We start from the raw sequence: 13236 nt of genomic DNA, 5'->3' as shown, positions 1-13236 counted from the left end.
GGTCATTGGGCATAGTGGCATGTAGGGGGGCACAAATAAGGCCCCCCTATGCCACCAAAAAAAAATATAAAAAATAAAAAATTATACTTACCTGAACTTACCTGAATGTCCCTGGGGTGGGTCCCTCCATCCTTGGGGGTTCTCCTGGGGTGGGCAAGGGTGGCAGGGGGGGTCCCTGGGGGCATGGGAGGGCACCTGTGGGCTCATTTTGAGCCCACAGGCCCCTTAACGCCTGCCCTGAGCAGGCGTTAAAAAGTGGCGCAAATGCGCCGTTTTTAGCCACGCCAACTCCCGGGCGTCTCTTTTGCCCGGGAGTATAAATACCACGTAAAGTCCTGGGAGTCATTTTTTAGACGGGAACGCCTCCCTTGCATATCATTAACGCAAGGAAGGGGTTCACGCTAAAAAATGACGCACATTCCGGGAACTTTGGCGCTATTCGCCTCTAACGCCATAGTATAAATATGGCGTTAGTTGGCGTTAGTTTTGCATCGAAATTGCGTCAAAAAAAACGACGCAATTTCGGCGCAAACGGAGTATAAATATGGCCCTTAGTTTCTAAGTAATTGAAAAGATTTTGAGGTGTGCTAAGGGCTTGGTCAATTTGTACGCTGAAGAAAGTGTCTGTATTTTATAATCGTTATTTTTGTAATTTCAAATTCCATACTTGAGGGAACAAAGAGTGGTAGGAGGGATTTGTTTTGCCATATCTTTTCCAGATGTTTGATATTTTTATTTGGCTATTTACCTTCTAATAGTAGCATTTAAGATAGAGGGGGTCATTCCAACCCTGGCGGTCATCGACTGCCAGGGTGGATGACCACGGAAGCACCGCCAACAGGCTGGCGGTGCTTCCCTGCCCATTCTGACCACGGCGGTAAAGCCACGGTCAGAAAAGGGGATCCGGCGGTTTCCCGCCGGATTTCCCCTGTCTGGGCTGAATCTCCATGGCGGCGCTGCAAGCAGCGCCGCCATGGAGATTCTGACCCCCTTCCCGCCACCCTGTTTCTGGCGGTTTTTACCGCCAGGAACAGGATGGCGGGAACGGGTGTCGTGGGGCCCCTGAGGGCCCCTGCACTGCCCATGCCACTGGCATGGGCAGTGCAGGGGGCCCCTAACAGGGTCCCAGCATGATTTTCACTGTCTGCATAGCAGACAGTGAAAATCGGGACGGGTGCAACTGCACCCGTCGCACCCCTGCAACACCGCCGGCTCCATTCGGAGCCGGCTTCTATGTTGCAGGGCCTTTCCCGCTGGGCCGGCGGGCGCTCCTTTGGCGGGCGCCCGCCGGCTCAGCGGGAAAGCCAGAATGGCCTCTGCGGTCTTTTGACCGCAGAGCGGCCAAATGGCGGTGACCGCATGGCGGGCAGCGGTATGACCGCCAGAGTGTTTTTCTTTCTAGAAAAGAACAAAAGAGTCTGAAGATAAGGATTCGGTTGACCTCTTGCTTTATAAGAGTCATACTTTATGGTCGGAGGAATGGAGTTTTTGATCTAAATGAGCAGCATGTAGTGGCTTGTGGACACAGACACTTTTTACTGATATTAATAGGCCAAGAGTGTGACCCTTTCCCTTTGTGTGGTTGTGACAAAAGGAGAGGTGTATGAGATTGTTTGCAGTATATAGTTATTTTAGGCTGATAGCCCCAGGGTCTGTTTGGAGTTTCCAGTCCAAATGATTATCAACCAGTAATATGTTCCTAACTGATGACATGAGAAGAGTAGGCATATTGTTATAGAATTGTTCTTAGAATTTTGATTTTTCACCTGGATGCTAATAAATGAGATTTGTTTGCATTGCAAACGGGGTTTAGAATTGGTTACCAATGGTCACATATTGGAATGCAGAGTGTGTTTGAATGATGACTGGTGTCCAGGTGAGGTTGACCATGTGTACAAAGACCACAACTCCCTTTCCTCTATCTATGCTGGCAGGCATTTTGTGGAAAAAAACTACAGGTAGAATTAAATATTTCAAAATTTCACTAAAAACAACAAATACAGATGGTGGCTAACAATCAAATCATGTATTTCAGTATGATGGGCCAAGGCTAAGTGGCAGTGTATACTGAATGCTTGAAGGTAATGGCTAATGGTAATGGTAATTTGGTAGTGTTCGGTGTTGGTATAGGGAGACATAATTTGAACAAAATTGCTTTTTTTATATTTTTTAATTTGTTTTTGATCTCAGGTCTTCTAAGTCGGTCAATCACAGCGATGTGGAATGAGTTTGATGTTCTGCTGAGGCAAGCTTGATCTGATAGATTTTCTATTTGGTGCACACAAAAGGCTACAGTGGTGCTAGGACATTTATTATTTGGGGTTACTATCAGGGAAAGGCTAGTGTCTTTTGGCTGGACTGGGGTCTGGATTTGTGTGGAGGGCAAAGTAATATTTGCTGTTTGATCTTTGAGTGAGTCTATGGGTTTCTCATGACCTGTGATGTGATCTTTAAGCAATGATATTTGGCACTGTAAATGTTTGTGTTGATTGTCTAACGATGAGAGCCTCAACTCAGATTTCACAAGAAGTATGCTTGGAATCCAGATATTCTGTGGCCTTAATTTCTGAAGAGAATACCCACATAGTACCCTTGTGGACAGTTTTTAGATGAGCAGGATTCACTAGATATGCTTCTGCCCCTTTCTCCTGAAAGGAGCTTATCATTTGTCTCAATCGCCAATGTCGTTCAACAGTAGCATGGCAGTAGTCAGGGCGAGAAAAAAAGAAACACCCTCACAATAAATTTTAGAGTCAGGGTGGGCTTTCTAAAAAACTGCCTGCCACAGCAAATAGTTACCAAAAAAAACAATTACAGCCCTGTGTTGTGGTTGATGATCCATGGATTCTTCCTTTCATTTTTTCAAGTTTAACGGATACCAGTGAGCCCTCTGTATCTCCTGTTCCCAGTCCCAGCTTTCTAGTTTGGAGAAGGCACCTCTAAATAATTTGGTGATATAAACCCTCGTATCTTGGCCTTCCACCCCTTCTTTAATCCCAAAAATGTGCAGATTATTACGCCGTTGACGATTTTCAAAGTCTTCTAATTTCCATTGAAGATCCGTAATCTGTGACTCATGCATTGCAGATTGTTGTATCACAGTGCCCACAGCATCTCTAGCATATTCGTAGGAGTCTCCATTGCAGTGATGTGTTCACCGATCTCAGAGCAGGATTCCGCAATCTTTCTTACTGACACTTGGAGCTGCTCACTAGCGATCCTGGCTTTCTTGCTGTCGTTCTGTGTCTGTTTATGATGTGACATCATTGTTTGATAGGTAAGGTGCCTGAGAGGGAGGTTCAAGGAGCTTTACCAGACCAGGGTAAAGATCCATGGGTTCATTAGAAGGGACATCTAAATTGTCGTGAAGTTGCTGAGTCGTGGAGTAATCCCACGACATTGCCCTTGCCCGTGACCCCCTTGCATACTTTTTCTTTCCAACAATGTTTTTTTCTCTGTCTCCGAAATCAGCTTCTTTTTGCACCTTTTTTGGCTGCTGTCTCCCTTGACCGCTTTAGAGGTGGCAGTGCTACTGCTGGAATCCAACTCTGTGGATGAGCTATCGTCCTCCTCCTCCCCAGATTGATCTGGTAGTGAAAAAACATTTTCCGCTGACTCACCCTGGCCAGGTTCAAAACCCTTGGGGGTTTTGATGTCTATAACAGCTTCATGACTATCTGCACTTAGCCTTGGGCTTTCACCATTATGCTGCTGTGCAAGAGTGACCTCACCGTTGTGCCTCACGTCCCTTGCGTGCTGAGGCGATGGCATGTTTTCACAGTCATTTTGCACCCCTCCAAAAGCCCTGTACTGTCTGGCGGATACTGATGCCCCCAAGTGAAATTTACCAGCTGCGTTGCTTATGCCAATTCTTTGCTCATGTGCTGAAATTGAACTGAAGGGTATGACACACTATTACTCATATGAGTTTATTGCTCAAACACGACAGCTGTGATGCTCCCGTGGGCACCTTTATGTCTCATATGTATAAGAAACATTTCTGGGTACATATTTACGGCTCATATGGGAAATGCATACTGCTCATAAGGTATGGTTGCAGGATATCATTGCCAGTGCATTGCTGGCCATAAACAATGAGCATCAGTCCACGTTTGCAAAAGTATCGCCCTGTTCTCGATAGAAATAGAGAATTAGTTTTGTAAATGATATTTAGGACACAAAATTTATGTTAGACAATATATCATACAATAATATTTTGACAAGCAACCTTACCAATCAATTGTTACATTTTTCACTAACTTTAGAGTTAATTCCATGTTTTGCAAGAAAGGCTTTGCAAACTCTATATAGACACATGGTCAAGTCTCAGACGTCTGGACTGTGATGGCTTACACATTTTATAAGATTCATGCACAATTGCGACCTGATTTATGCACTTAAAGAAGTTTTTAAAGAATTGCATTGGACAACCATGAAGTGCCTTTCTTGAGGCACCTCATGTTTTATATGGAAACTTTAAAGTCATTGTGTGTAAATTTTTTATGTTTGATAATGATGTTCCATGATGATTATAGGAAACCTTTACAGGTTGATGTGATTTAAATTTCAGATAATGCAATAGTTCAGTAGTTACAATAGGATTCTTCCTTGAAGGGATTTGTGTTTCATACCTCTATTTGTACAGATACACTGATCTAAACTATTATACGGGGGACAATTTTTGTCAAATCTAGTTTGTTACTTTGGGGATGATCTCAATGCTTGTCTAGAGACAAAAATGTAACTAATTCTCTGAAATATATAATTTGTTAAAGCCCACATATATCTAAAATATATCTAGAAAATAATTGTGTTCTCTTCAAACAAACATGGAGAGTTCATATATATCGCCAATATTTAGACTATTAGGTTTGCATTGATAGCAGCAAGAGGAAGCAAGGAGATATCCAGTAAAATTGAAGGACTGATCTTTTGAATACAATTCCGGTCACAGTATAAAATGACAGAAGTCCCAAAAAGATAAGGGAATCGTAGGAGGAGTTATGCTGACAATCTAAGAGTAAACTACGAGAACCGTGAACCAGTTGGTCAGTATGAGGCTTTGATATTCCTCTACCTCTGGTGTAAATGCTGGAGTAGTCTTTGTATGGAAAGTACTAATAATTTATTAGTAGCAGACTGACCTAACGGTAACAGACTTCCTAGATGTTGCACCTTGATTTCTCAGCAGTGAACTTAATGATGGGGGAATGTGCAAAGGGTAGAGGAAGATTGAGGAAATAGGAGTATTTCTCAGAGGTGGAAAACATAATACTATGTACGGTGAAGTGTAAGGGGAGTTTCTGGTCTAGGGACAAGGAAGTGCACACTGAGAAGCAGAAAAACAAGTACAGAGTCTTAAAGAAGGACATGGTTGATGTTTGTGCCAGTTGTCTTAACAGCAGAAAGGGGTGCAATAAGTGAGGCTTCTAGTGTCTCACATTTACGTAAACAGACACAGAGAATCAACATCAGAAGGATAACTGTATGGAGTCTGCCGTAAGAAAAATAAAAAGGAAGGCCAGACTTTTCAGTCCATTTTTGGCTTCCTATAGATGGTCTTACATCAAACACTGCTAAAATATTCAGCATGAAGAGGAGCGCAGCTATACAGAAATGAAAACAAGTCCACCTAGGCTGGGGTTGGTTGGAGACATGCGGCAAGTGATTCTCAAGAAGAGAATAGAGAGCTCTTTGGAAACCTTGTGAGCAATCATTGTGGGTATAATATTTTGACACAAGATAAGCTTTTACCTGCTGTTTCGTAAAATGATAACTGAGAAGGATATCACATTATCCAACCATGCACTTACATGCGCCAGATTATTCCTATATATCACAAGCTTATCCAACAATCAGGTCATAGTGCTGGCTCAATCAGTGTTTCTGGAATCTTGGTACATGTAGTAAGCAGAACACCTACCACATGCCAAAGGAAATTTACTGCTACTTTCTCTGATTCAGGACATAGATGATATGACATAATTAACTACCTAAATATGTTGTATTGTACTTGCCAGTGCTATGAATAGTATGCAATAGATCTGATGTTATTTTGATTTTATAGAACACTAATAACCCAAGTGGTAAATTAATTAAAATCATTGAAGTGATGTGAGATGTTGACTATCTTTGACCAAGAATGGTCAACAGCTTCATATGTTCAACTAACGGATAACATTGTTAATGAAGTTGGCATGACAGTAACATCCCTTTGAAAATACAGGTTGCCATGCCACAGCCCATTACTGAGTTGGGTACCACATGGCTCTCTTTCAGGATGGATGTCCACTGAGTAGAAATATTGACTCCAATGAAGAGGCCTACATCCTTGGATGTCAATTCACTAAAATGACTGTGTAGAAAGAGTGAGAGAATGCATCCTCTGAGCCTCACTGATGTCACAGATTTGAACTAGTCCTGAACTTTGCTTAATGCCACCTTGTAAATATGGCTCCTTTACATGCACCACTTTGCATGGAAGGGGCGTGCAATGGTGCTGCTGTGGGCATGCCACAGCATCACCCACTGCATTTTGATGCTGCCCCAGCTTCCTTAAACCTGAGGCAGTGCCAAAATCGAATGCCACCCTGTGGTGGCGTTAGCATGGCGCAGCGAGGAGAAATGCTTTCATCCTGCACAGAAACAATCTCCCCGGCAGAGCAGCCATCCTTGCACCATGGTGCAAGGGTGGCTGTGTTGGCACTCAGCAGGATATTTAGCGTTGTGCAGGGGGCAACACAGGGGTGTGCTGTATTCTATTAAATACAGTGCATCCCTATGCTTTGAAAATGACAGAGCGCGGTGCTGCCAAATTTGGTGCAGAGTCGAGCTCTGTCATCTTCTCATAAATCTGGGACTCAAGGGAAACTGTTTACATTTGGCCCCATGCTGCCCTCAAGATCTCTGAGCTAAGGTGTGGTAAGGGCAGTGCCAATGGTGGCAGAGGGCAAGTGAGGAGTAGCAGCCGCTACGCCTGCCTATCCACTGATGGACATCCATCACTTGAAAAACAGAGGCCCTAAATTTTAATATTCACAAGCATTATTGCCACCTGTTGAGAGTGTTACACCTGTCAATGCGCTATGCTGATGTGTTAAACATTGGTTATCTCCCGTCCCACTATTACACTCTGGAACCTAAGGGGTATACTGAGGAGAAAGAGCTATTAACATCAGCTACAAGCCAGCAGAATATGTGCAGTAAGTCCCATAGCACCCACCGCTTCATCTAATCTATATAGTGAGGAAAAGAATCCTTGCTCCCTCAGTCATTGCTTCATTGAACATATAATGCAGCAAACTGTAATTTAGCATCATGTTAATCATTCTGGGCCTCATTACGAGACTGGTCGTCTTCAGACTGGCAGCCCTGCAGTGGTGATCAGCACCGCCGCTGCTGTGGAGGTCTGACTGCCACATAAAGACAGGGTTCCACCAACACTACCAGGATCCATGATCCCAACAGCCTGGCAGTGGTGGAGATCCTAATCTGCCAAGGAAGCGCTGCATGCAGCGCTGCCCTGCGGATTACGACCTGGTTCTCCGCCAGCCTTTTCATGGCGGTTTCGCTGCTGTGAAGAGGCTGGCAGAGAAGAGGTTCAGGGGGCTACAGGGGGCCCCTGCACTGCCCATGCACTTGGCATGGACAATGCAGGGATCCCCTGCCCAGCACCGTCATAATGTTCACTGCCTGCTGTGCAGACAGTGAACATTGCAAGGGTGCTGGTGCACCCTGTGGGCTACAGCATTGCAGCCGGCTCGATTATGAGCCAGAGACAATGCTGTAGCCTGCTTCCCTATAGGCCAGCCTATAGGGGAACTCCTAATAGGTCAGGCGGGGTGGAAGCCACTATGACGGCGACCACCCTGTCAGGACTTTGGCAGACTGGCTTTCCCGTACTCTGTCTGGTCGAGTCTAGCACAACAGAGCAGTGTTGTCTAACAAAAGTCCAAGAGGCAAGCCCTAAGCCTATTTTCTGGATAACCACCAACAATGTTAAAAATGGCAATTTTAAATGAATTATAATTAAGTTAATTGTGCGTGAACTTCCTGCGAATCTGTTATGGAGTCAGCCTTCTCATACTTACACTGGGCATCCCTGCTCCCATAGAGAGCACTCCAACATTGCCTAATATGAAAACATCATATAATGTAGCAATTTAATTCTATCACAATTTAAGTAGAATGTAACTTTAGTTACTCAATAGCTTAATTAAAGGTCACAATGCGACTTCCATCTGCATGATACTTCACATTTAGACCAGGGGTGTAACGCAGGTCCCGGCAGTCCTGTGGCGCATGGGGCCACCAACACTTTAGGGGACCCACAACCATTGAGGAGGTCCCCATTGAGCTCAAGACCAATGAATATCTGTGAGCTACGAGAGCCTCAGGGGCCTCATCACACTCTGCAGGGAGGCCCTTCTTTTGCGTTATTCCATTGATTCAGAATATGCATAGCGAATGGAACTCAGAAGGAATAAGCTAATTCAAGGAAGGCAGCAACACAAGACAGGCCAGGGAGCATTTATCAATCAAAAGCAGCCAAGGAGGTCGCTCCATTCAATGTAAGAACACACCGGCTACCGTGGATACAGCAGGGGTGAAGGCGGTAAACCAGCATGCCGACTTGCTTTTACATTTGTAGCAACGTGATGTTGTTCTTTATAGACAGATAACCTTCCTAAACTGCTTTTCGTATTTAATACCATCTCACCAAATGACATATTTTTTTCTTACAATTGTAATAATATTTCTCTCACTCTTCTTTGAACCAATGGGTTTTTAGTTACCTTAGAATACATTAAGATTTCTTGAGTTGTTTTGTTATTGGCAGGGCAGGCTCCACTCATTTATTTAATAATAGCTAGCGTTTCATAGAGTGCATTGTATAACGGTTCTGCAATATGTGATCTTTAGGCATTACTATTTCCAAATTAAGTGACACTCATTTTATCCCACTGACGTCAAAAGGGTGGAAGACTGAGCTGGCCTTGCCAGGGATCGAAGCTGAGATCTTCACATCTATGTATTTGACACCATCAAGCATTCAACTCCTCGAGCTGGCCTGCCAACAACATAGAAATATGGGCAGACGGCATAACACACCTGGCAACTCATGCATGCGGTGACGACAGGTGGTTAACAATATGAAATATGTTGATTACAAGACCATTGCTTGCCCATGCAAGGTACATTTTATAATCCCTGATACTCAATAATGCCAGTGATAGTGGAAGTGACATCACACACTCTCTGACGAACAATAGCATCACATGATTGACTTCGTCTGTCCCGCCCTTTGAATTGCTGCTGGGAGGCTAGAGTAAGATCTACTGCTTAATTTGAGATGGAATTTTCCAGTGTGAGGCACTTATTTTGGAAGGCTGGCACTTATTTTTCCACCTCAAGCATTTACTGCGAGCAAAAGACACATACAGGAAAGTAGAAGGAAGAGAAAAACGAAAAATCATTAAAAAGGGAGAAAGCGGAAAGCTTCAAAGCGAGCTGAAGGCGCAGGAAGTGGCAGTAAATGGATTAAAAAGACCAAAGATGGCTTTGGGATTACCCTGCCTCAGTATTCTGTGCTGGAACAATATTTTGACAACAGCGTGTTTCAGAGGAGAGCTTTGGGCACCGGCATGTTTTTATTTGCAAATTAAGCTCTGGTAAGAACACTAAATGGAAACTACAGAAACTGAACAATGGTCTTACAGGCCTTTCAACTTTTTGTTGTCTACACTTTCATTACTTTCAAGGGTAGTGTCTGAGATACCTAAATGTGTATAGGGGTACCAGCAGCCCCCTCCATTGACTCCTAGTTGACATCCTTGATATACTTTATGTTTCATTGTTAGAAAGTGCATTGCCATCCACTCTGTGGAAACCTGCTGTAATGTTCACACTCAGTGGATCACTCTGGCAACCATTTTGTGTATTAATGTAGTTTTTGTAGGAAGGGCAGTAAGGACAGCACATCTAATCCAATATTGACTTGATGGAGGCTAGCAGCACGTTTTGCAAATAACTTCATCACAAAAGAGGTCCAGAATAAAAGTTATGCCATTTTGATATCCCAGCAGGTTTATCATGGCCTGTCATTGCCTTATCTTTAAGCCTGTCTACCAGTATAGGGATATGACCTGTAAATGCCATGCTTCTTTGTCAGCAAATACCATAACCATGGTGAATTATATAAGTTATCTGTTCATTACCAACATTCTGTTACAATTTGTAAGGTTTGTGATTATACAGCTAAATGACACTTAAGTTAGCAAAATAGCAAGCCTTGTAATACAAAAGGCTTATTTCTGGGACAGTGCTGCAATTTGAATATCATATCCATAGTTTATGAGCAGATCTCCAAAGTCAGCAATGCACTCAAAGAGTCATTTGCCAGTTTCCATCCACATTGGTGTTGGACTTGGCCCTTTTTGCAGGGTTCTCCACAAACATTTTGCATTCTTCTGGCTTAGGATTCTGGGCACCTTACCACTGCTAACCAGTGCTAAAGTGCATATGCTCTCTATCTAAAATGTATTGGTGATTGGTTTCTCCATGATTGGCATATCTGATTTACTGGCATGTCCCCAGTACAGTGCATAGTGCGTGCCAAGGCCTATAAATCAACTACCACTAGTGGGCCTGCAGCACTGATTGTGCCACACACAAGAGTAGCCCTGCAAACATGTCTCAGGCCTGCTATTGCGGTGCCTGTGTGTGCAGTATTAAACTGCCATTTCACCTGCAAAGTGCACCTACTTGCTAGGATTAATGCCTCTGAGGATTATTTTTGTGCATGAAGGTGATCCTTCCTGCAGAAGAATAATCCTGCCTGCAACGCAGGTATCCTTGCACCTTGAAGCAAGTGTGGGTTCATTGGCTGTAGGCAGCACTCAGTGTGCAGCACAAGGAAGGGACAGAAATACTCTGTATAATGTTTAATACAGTTCATTCCTGCCCTTTCCCTCTCATGCAGCACAGCAATATGGCTTGCAGTGTTGTGTTACGTGAAAGTGTGATAAATCTGGACCATTATTCTTTACAATGAAAGTCCTCCAAGCTTGAAGATTTTAATTAATGAGGAAGTTGATTTGAGTTCATACAAATTGTGATTTTTTTTTCCCATCACGATTTGTACTATATGAGGACAAACTGCTTTTTTTGCACATAGGTGGTGAAAAATAGACTAAGGGCCTGATTCTGACCCCGGCGGTTCCTTACCGCCGGTGCCAGGGTCGGCGGGAGCACCGCCAACAGGCTGGCGATGCCCCGCAGGGCATTCTGACCGCAGCGGTTTTGCCGCAGTCAGAAGTGGAAAACCGGTGGTCTCCCGCCGGTTTTCCGCTGCCCTGGGAATCCCCCATGGCGGCGCAGCTTGCTGCGTCGCCATGGGGGATTCTGACAGCCAATACCGCCATCCTGTTCCTGGCGGTTCTCCCGCCAGGAACAGGATGGCGGTATGGGTTGTCGTGGGGCCCCTGGGGGCCCCACTTTGTATTTCAGTGTCTGCATTGCAGACACTGAAATACGCGACGGGTGCCACTGCACCCGTCGCACCTTCCCACTCCGCCGGCTCAATTCTGAGCCGGCGTCCTCGTGGGAAGGGTCTTTTGCACTGGGCTGGCGGGCGGCCTTTTGGCGGTCGCCCGCCAGCCCAGTGCAAAGGCCAAAATACCCTCAGCGGTCTTTCGACCGCGGAGCGGTATTTTGGAGGGGGGATGTCTGGCGGGCGGCCTCCGCCAGACTCAGAATGACCCCCTAAATCTGCTCCTCAGTGAATGTATGTGCACTTGAATAGAATGAATGATCAAGCCAAAACATTGGGCATACCCTGTTTGGGTGACTTTGGACCAAAGAACAGATTTCCTTGATTACCGTGTTTCCTATAAAGGATATAGAGAAGTAATCTTATGTCCCAGCTGCTTGTGCGCATATCCAAAGCCCATTAAGGATGCATGCCTTCTCGTTGATCTTAAGCAGTCAATCTTCCTCAGGTGTTTGAACTTGGACTGCCTGCTCCATGAACATTAATACTTTATGCAGAGTAATGGGGATCTTGAATTGCAAATGACACTTGCGCCTAATGGGATGGGAAATATTGTACAGTAAGCAAAGATTTATCTTACTGTGGTATCAAGAGGTTTCCCCAACATGTTAGTCGATCCCCCAATCCTTTTTAAATGTTTACCTTTTGTATACCTTCTTTCTAAAGAATGTGATTACTCAAAGGTAATTATTCCCTAACTTTAAGCTTGCAGCATTTACTTTAACAAAAATGCAGTAACTAAAGAGAGACTTATCCAAAAAGGTAAATTTTCAGATGTTGCTGGAAGCTCAAAATATCAATGTTGACTTGTAGGGTCTAAACAGCATAACAATGAGAACCACTCTCCATTACCTGACACAATTCTTCTATTTCAAGGGGACTGTACAGTAACACGATTTACCAATGTATAGTATATAATAAAAATAATACTTTTCTGCTCAGCTCATTTTAACTATTTTGTAGCACTGTAAATGGCAGGTGTTACTATTACATAGGTCAGGGTCACTGGGATATAGAATTCATTCTGCAGCATATATTTTAACTAGTGTGCTGGCACTGGAGGTGCCAATAGGTCTTACCTACAGATGGAAGTACCTTTTCAGTCACTGATGAGTTTAAGCACTCAATAAGTCATCTTACATACACTCTGCCACTTTTCTTTGCTATAATGAATCTATTCATCCATCTACTGAATCATTTGTGTATTCAGCTACTTACTTATCTGCAATAAAACAGATCCAAAAACTCAACAAGAATATGGAAGATACATTAAAATATTTAGGGGGTCATTTTGACCTTGGCGGACGGCGGAGGCCGTCCGCCAAGGTACCGCCGCTGAATGACCGCACCGCGGTCAAAAGACCGCGGCGGCCATTCAGACATTTCCTCTGGGCCAGCGGGCACTCTCCAAAAGAGCGCCCGCCGGCCCAGAGGAAATGCCCCTGCAACGAGGACGCCGGCTCAGAATTGAGCCGGCGTAGTTGCAGGGGTGCGACGGGTGCAGTTGCACCCGTCGCGTATTTCAGTGTCTGCTTAGCAGACACTGAAATACTTTGCGGGGCCCTCTTACGGAGGCCCCTGCAGTGCCCATGCCATGGGCATGGGCACTGCAGGGGCCCCCAGGGGCCCCGCGGCACCCCCTACCGCCATCCAGTTCCTGGCGGGAGACCCGCCAGGAACAGGAT

The sequence above is a fragment of the Pleurodeles waltl genome, chromosome 6 (genome assembly GCF_031143425.1).
Source record: "Pleurodeles waltl isolate 20211129_DDA chromosome 6, aPleWal1.hap1.20221129, whole genome shotgun sequence".
Taxonomy (NCBI): Eukaryota; Metazoa; Chordata; class Amphibia; order Caudata; family Salamandridae; genus Pleurodeles; species Pleurodeles waltl.
This window is presented reverse-complemented; position numbering follows the sequence as displayed.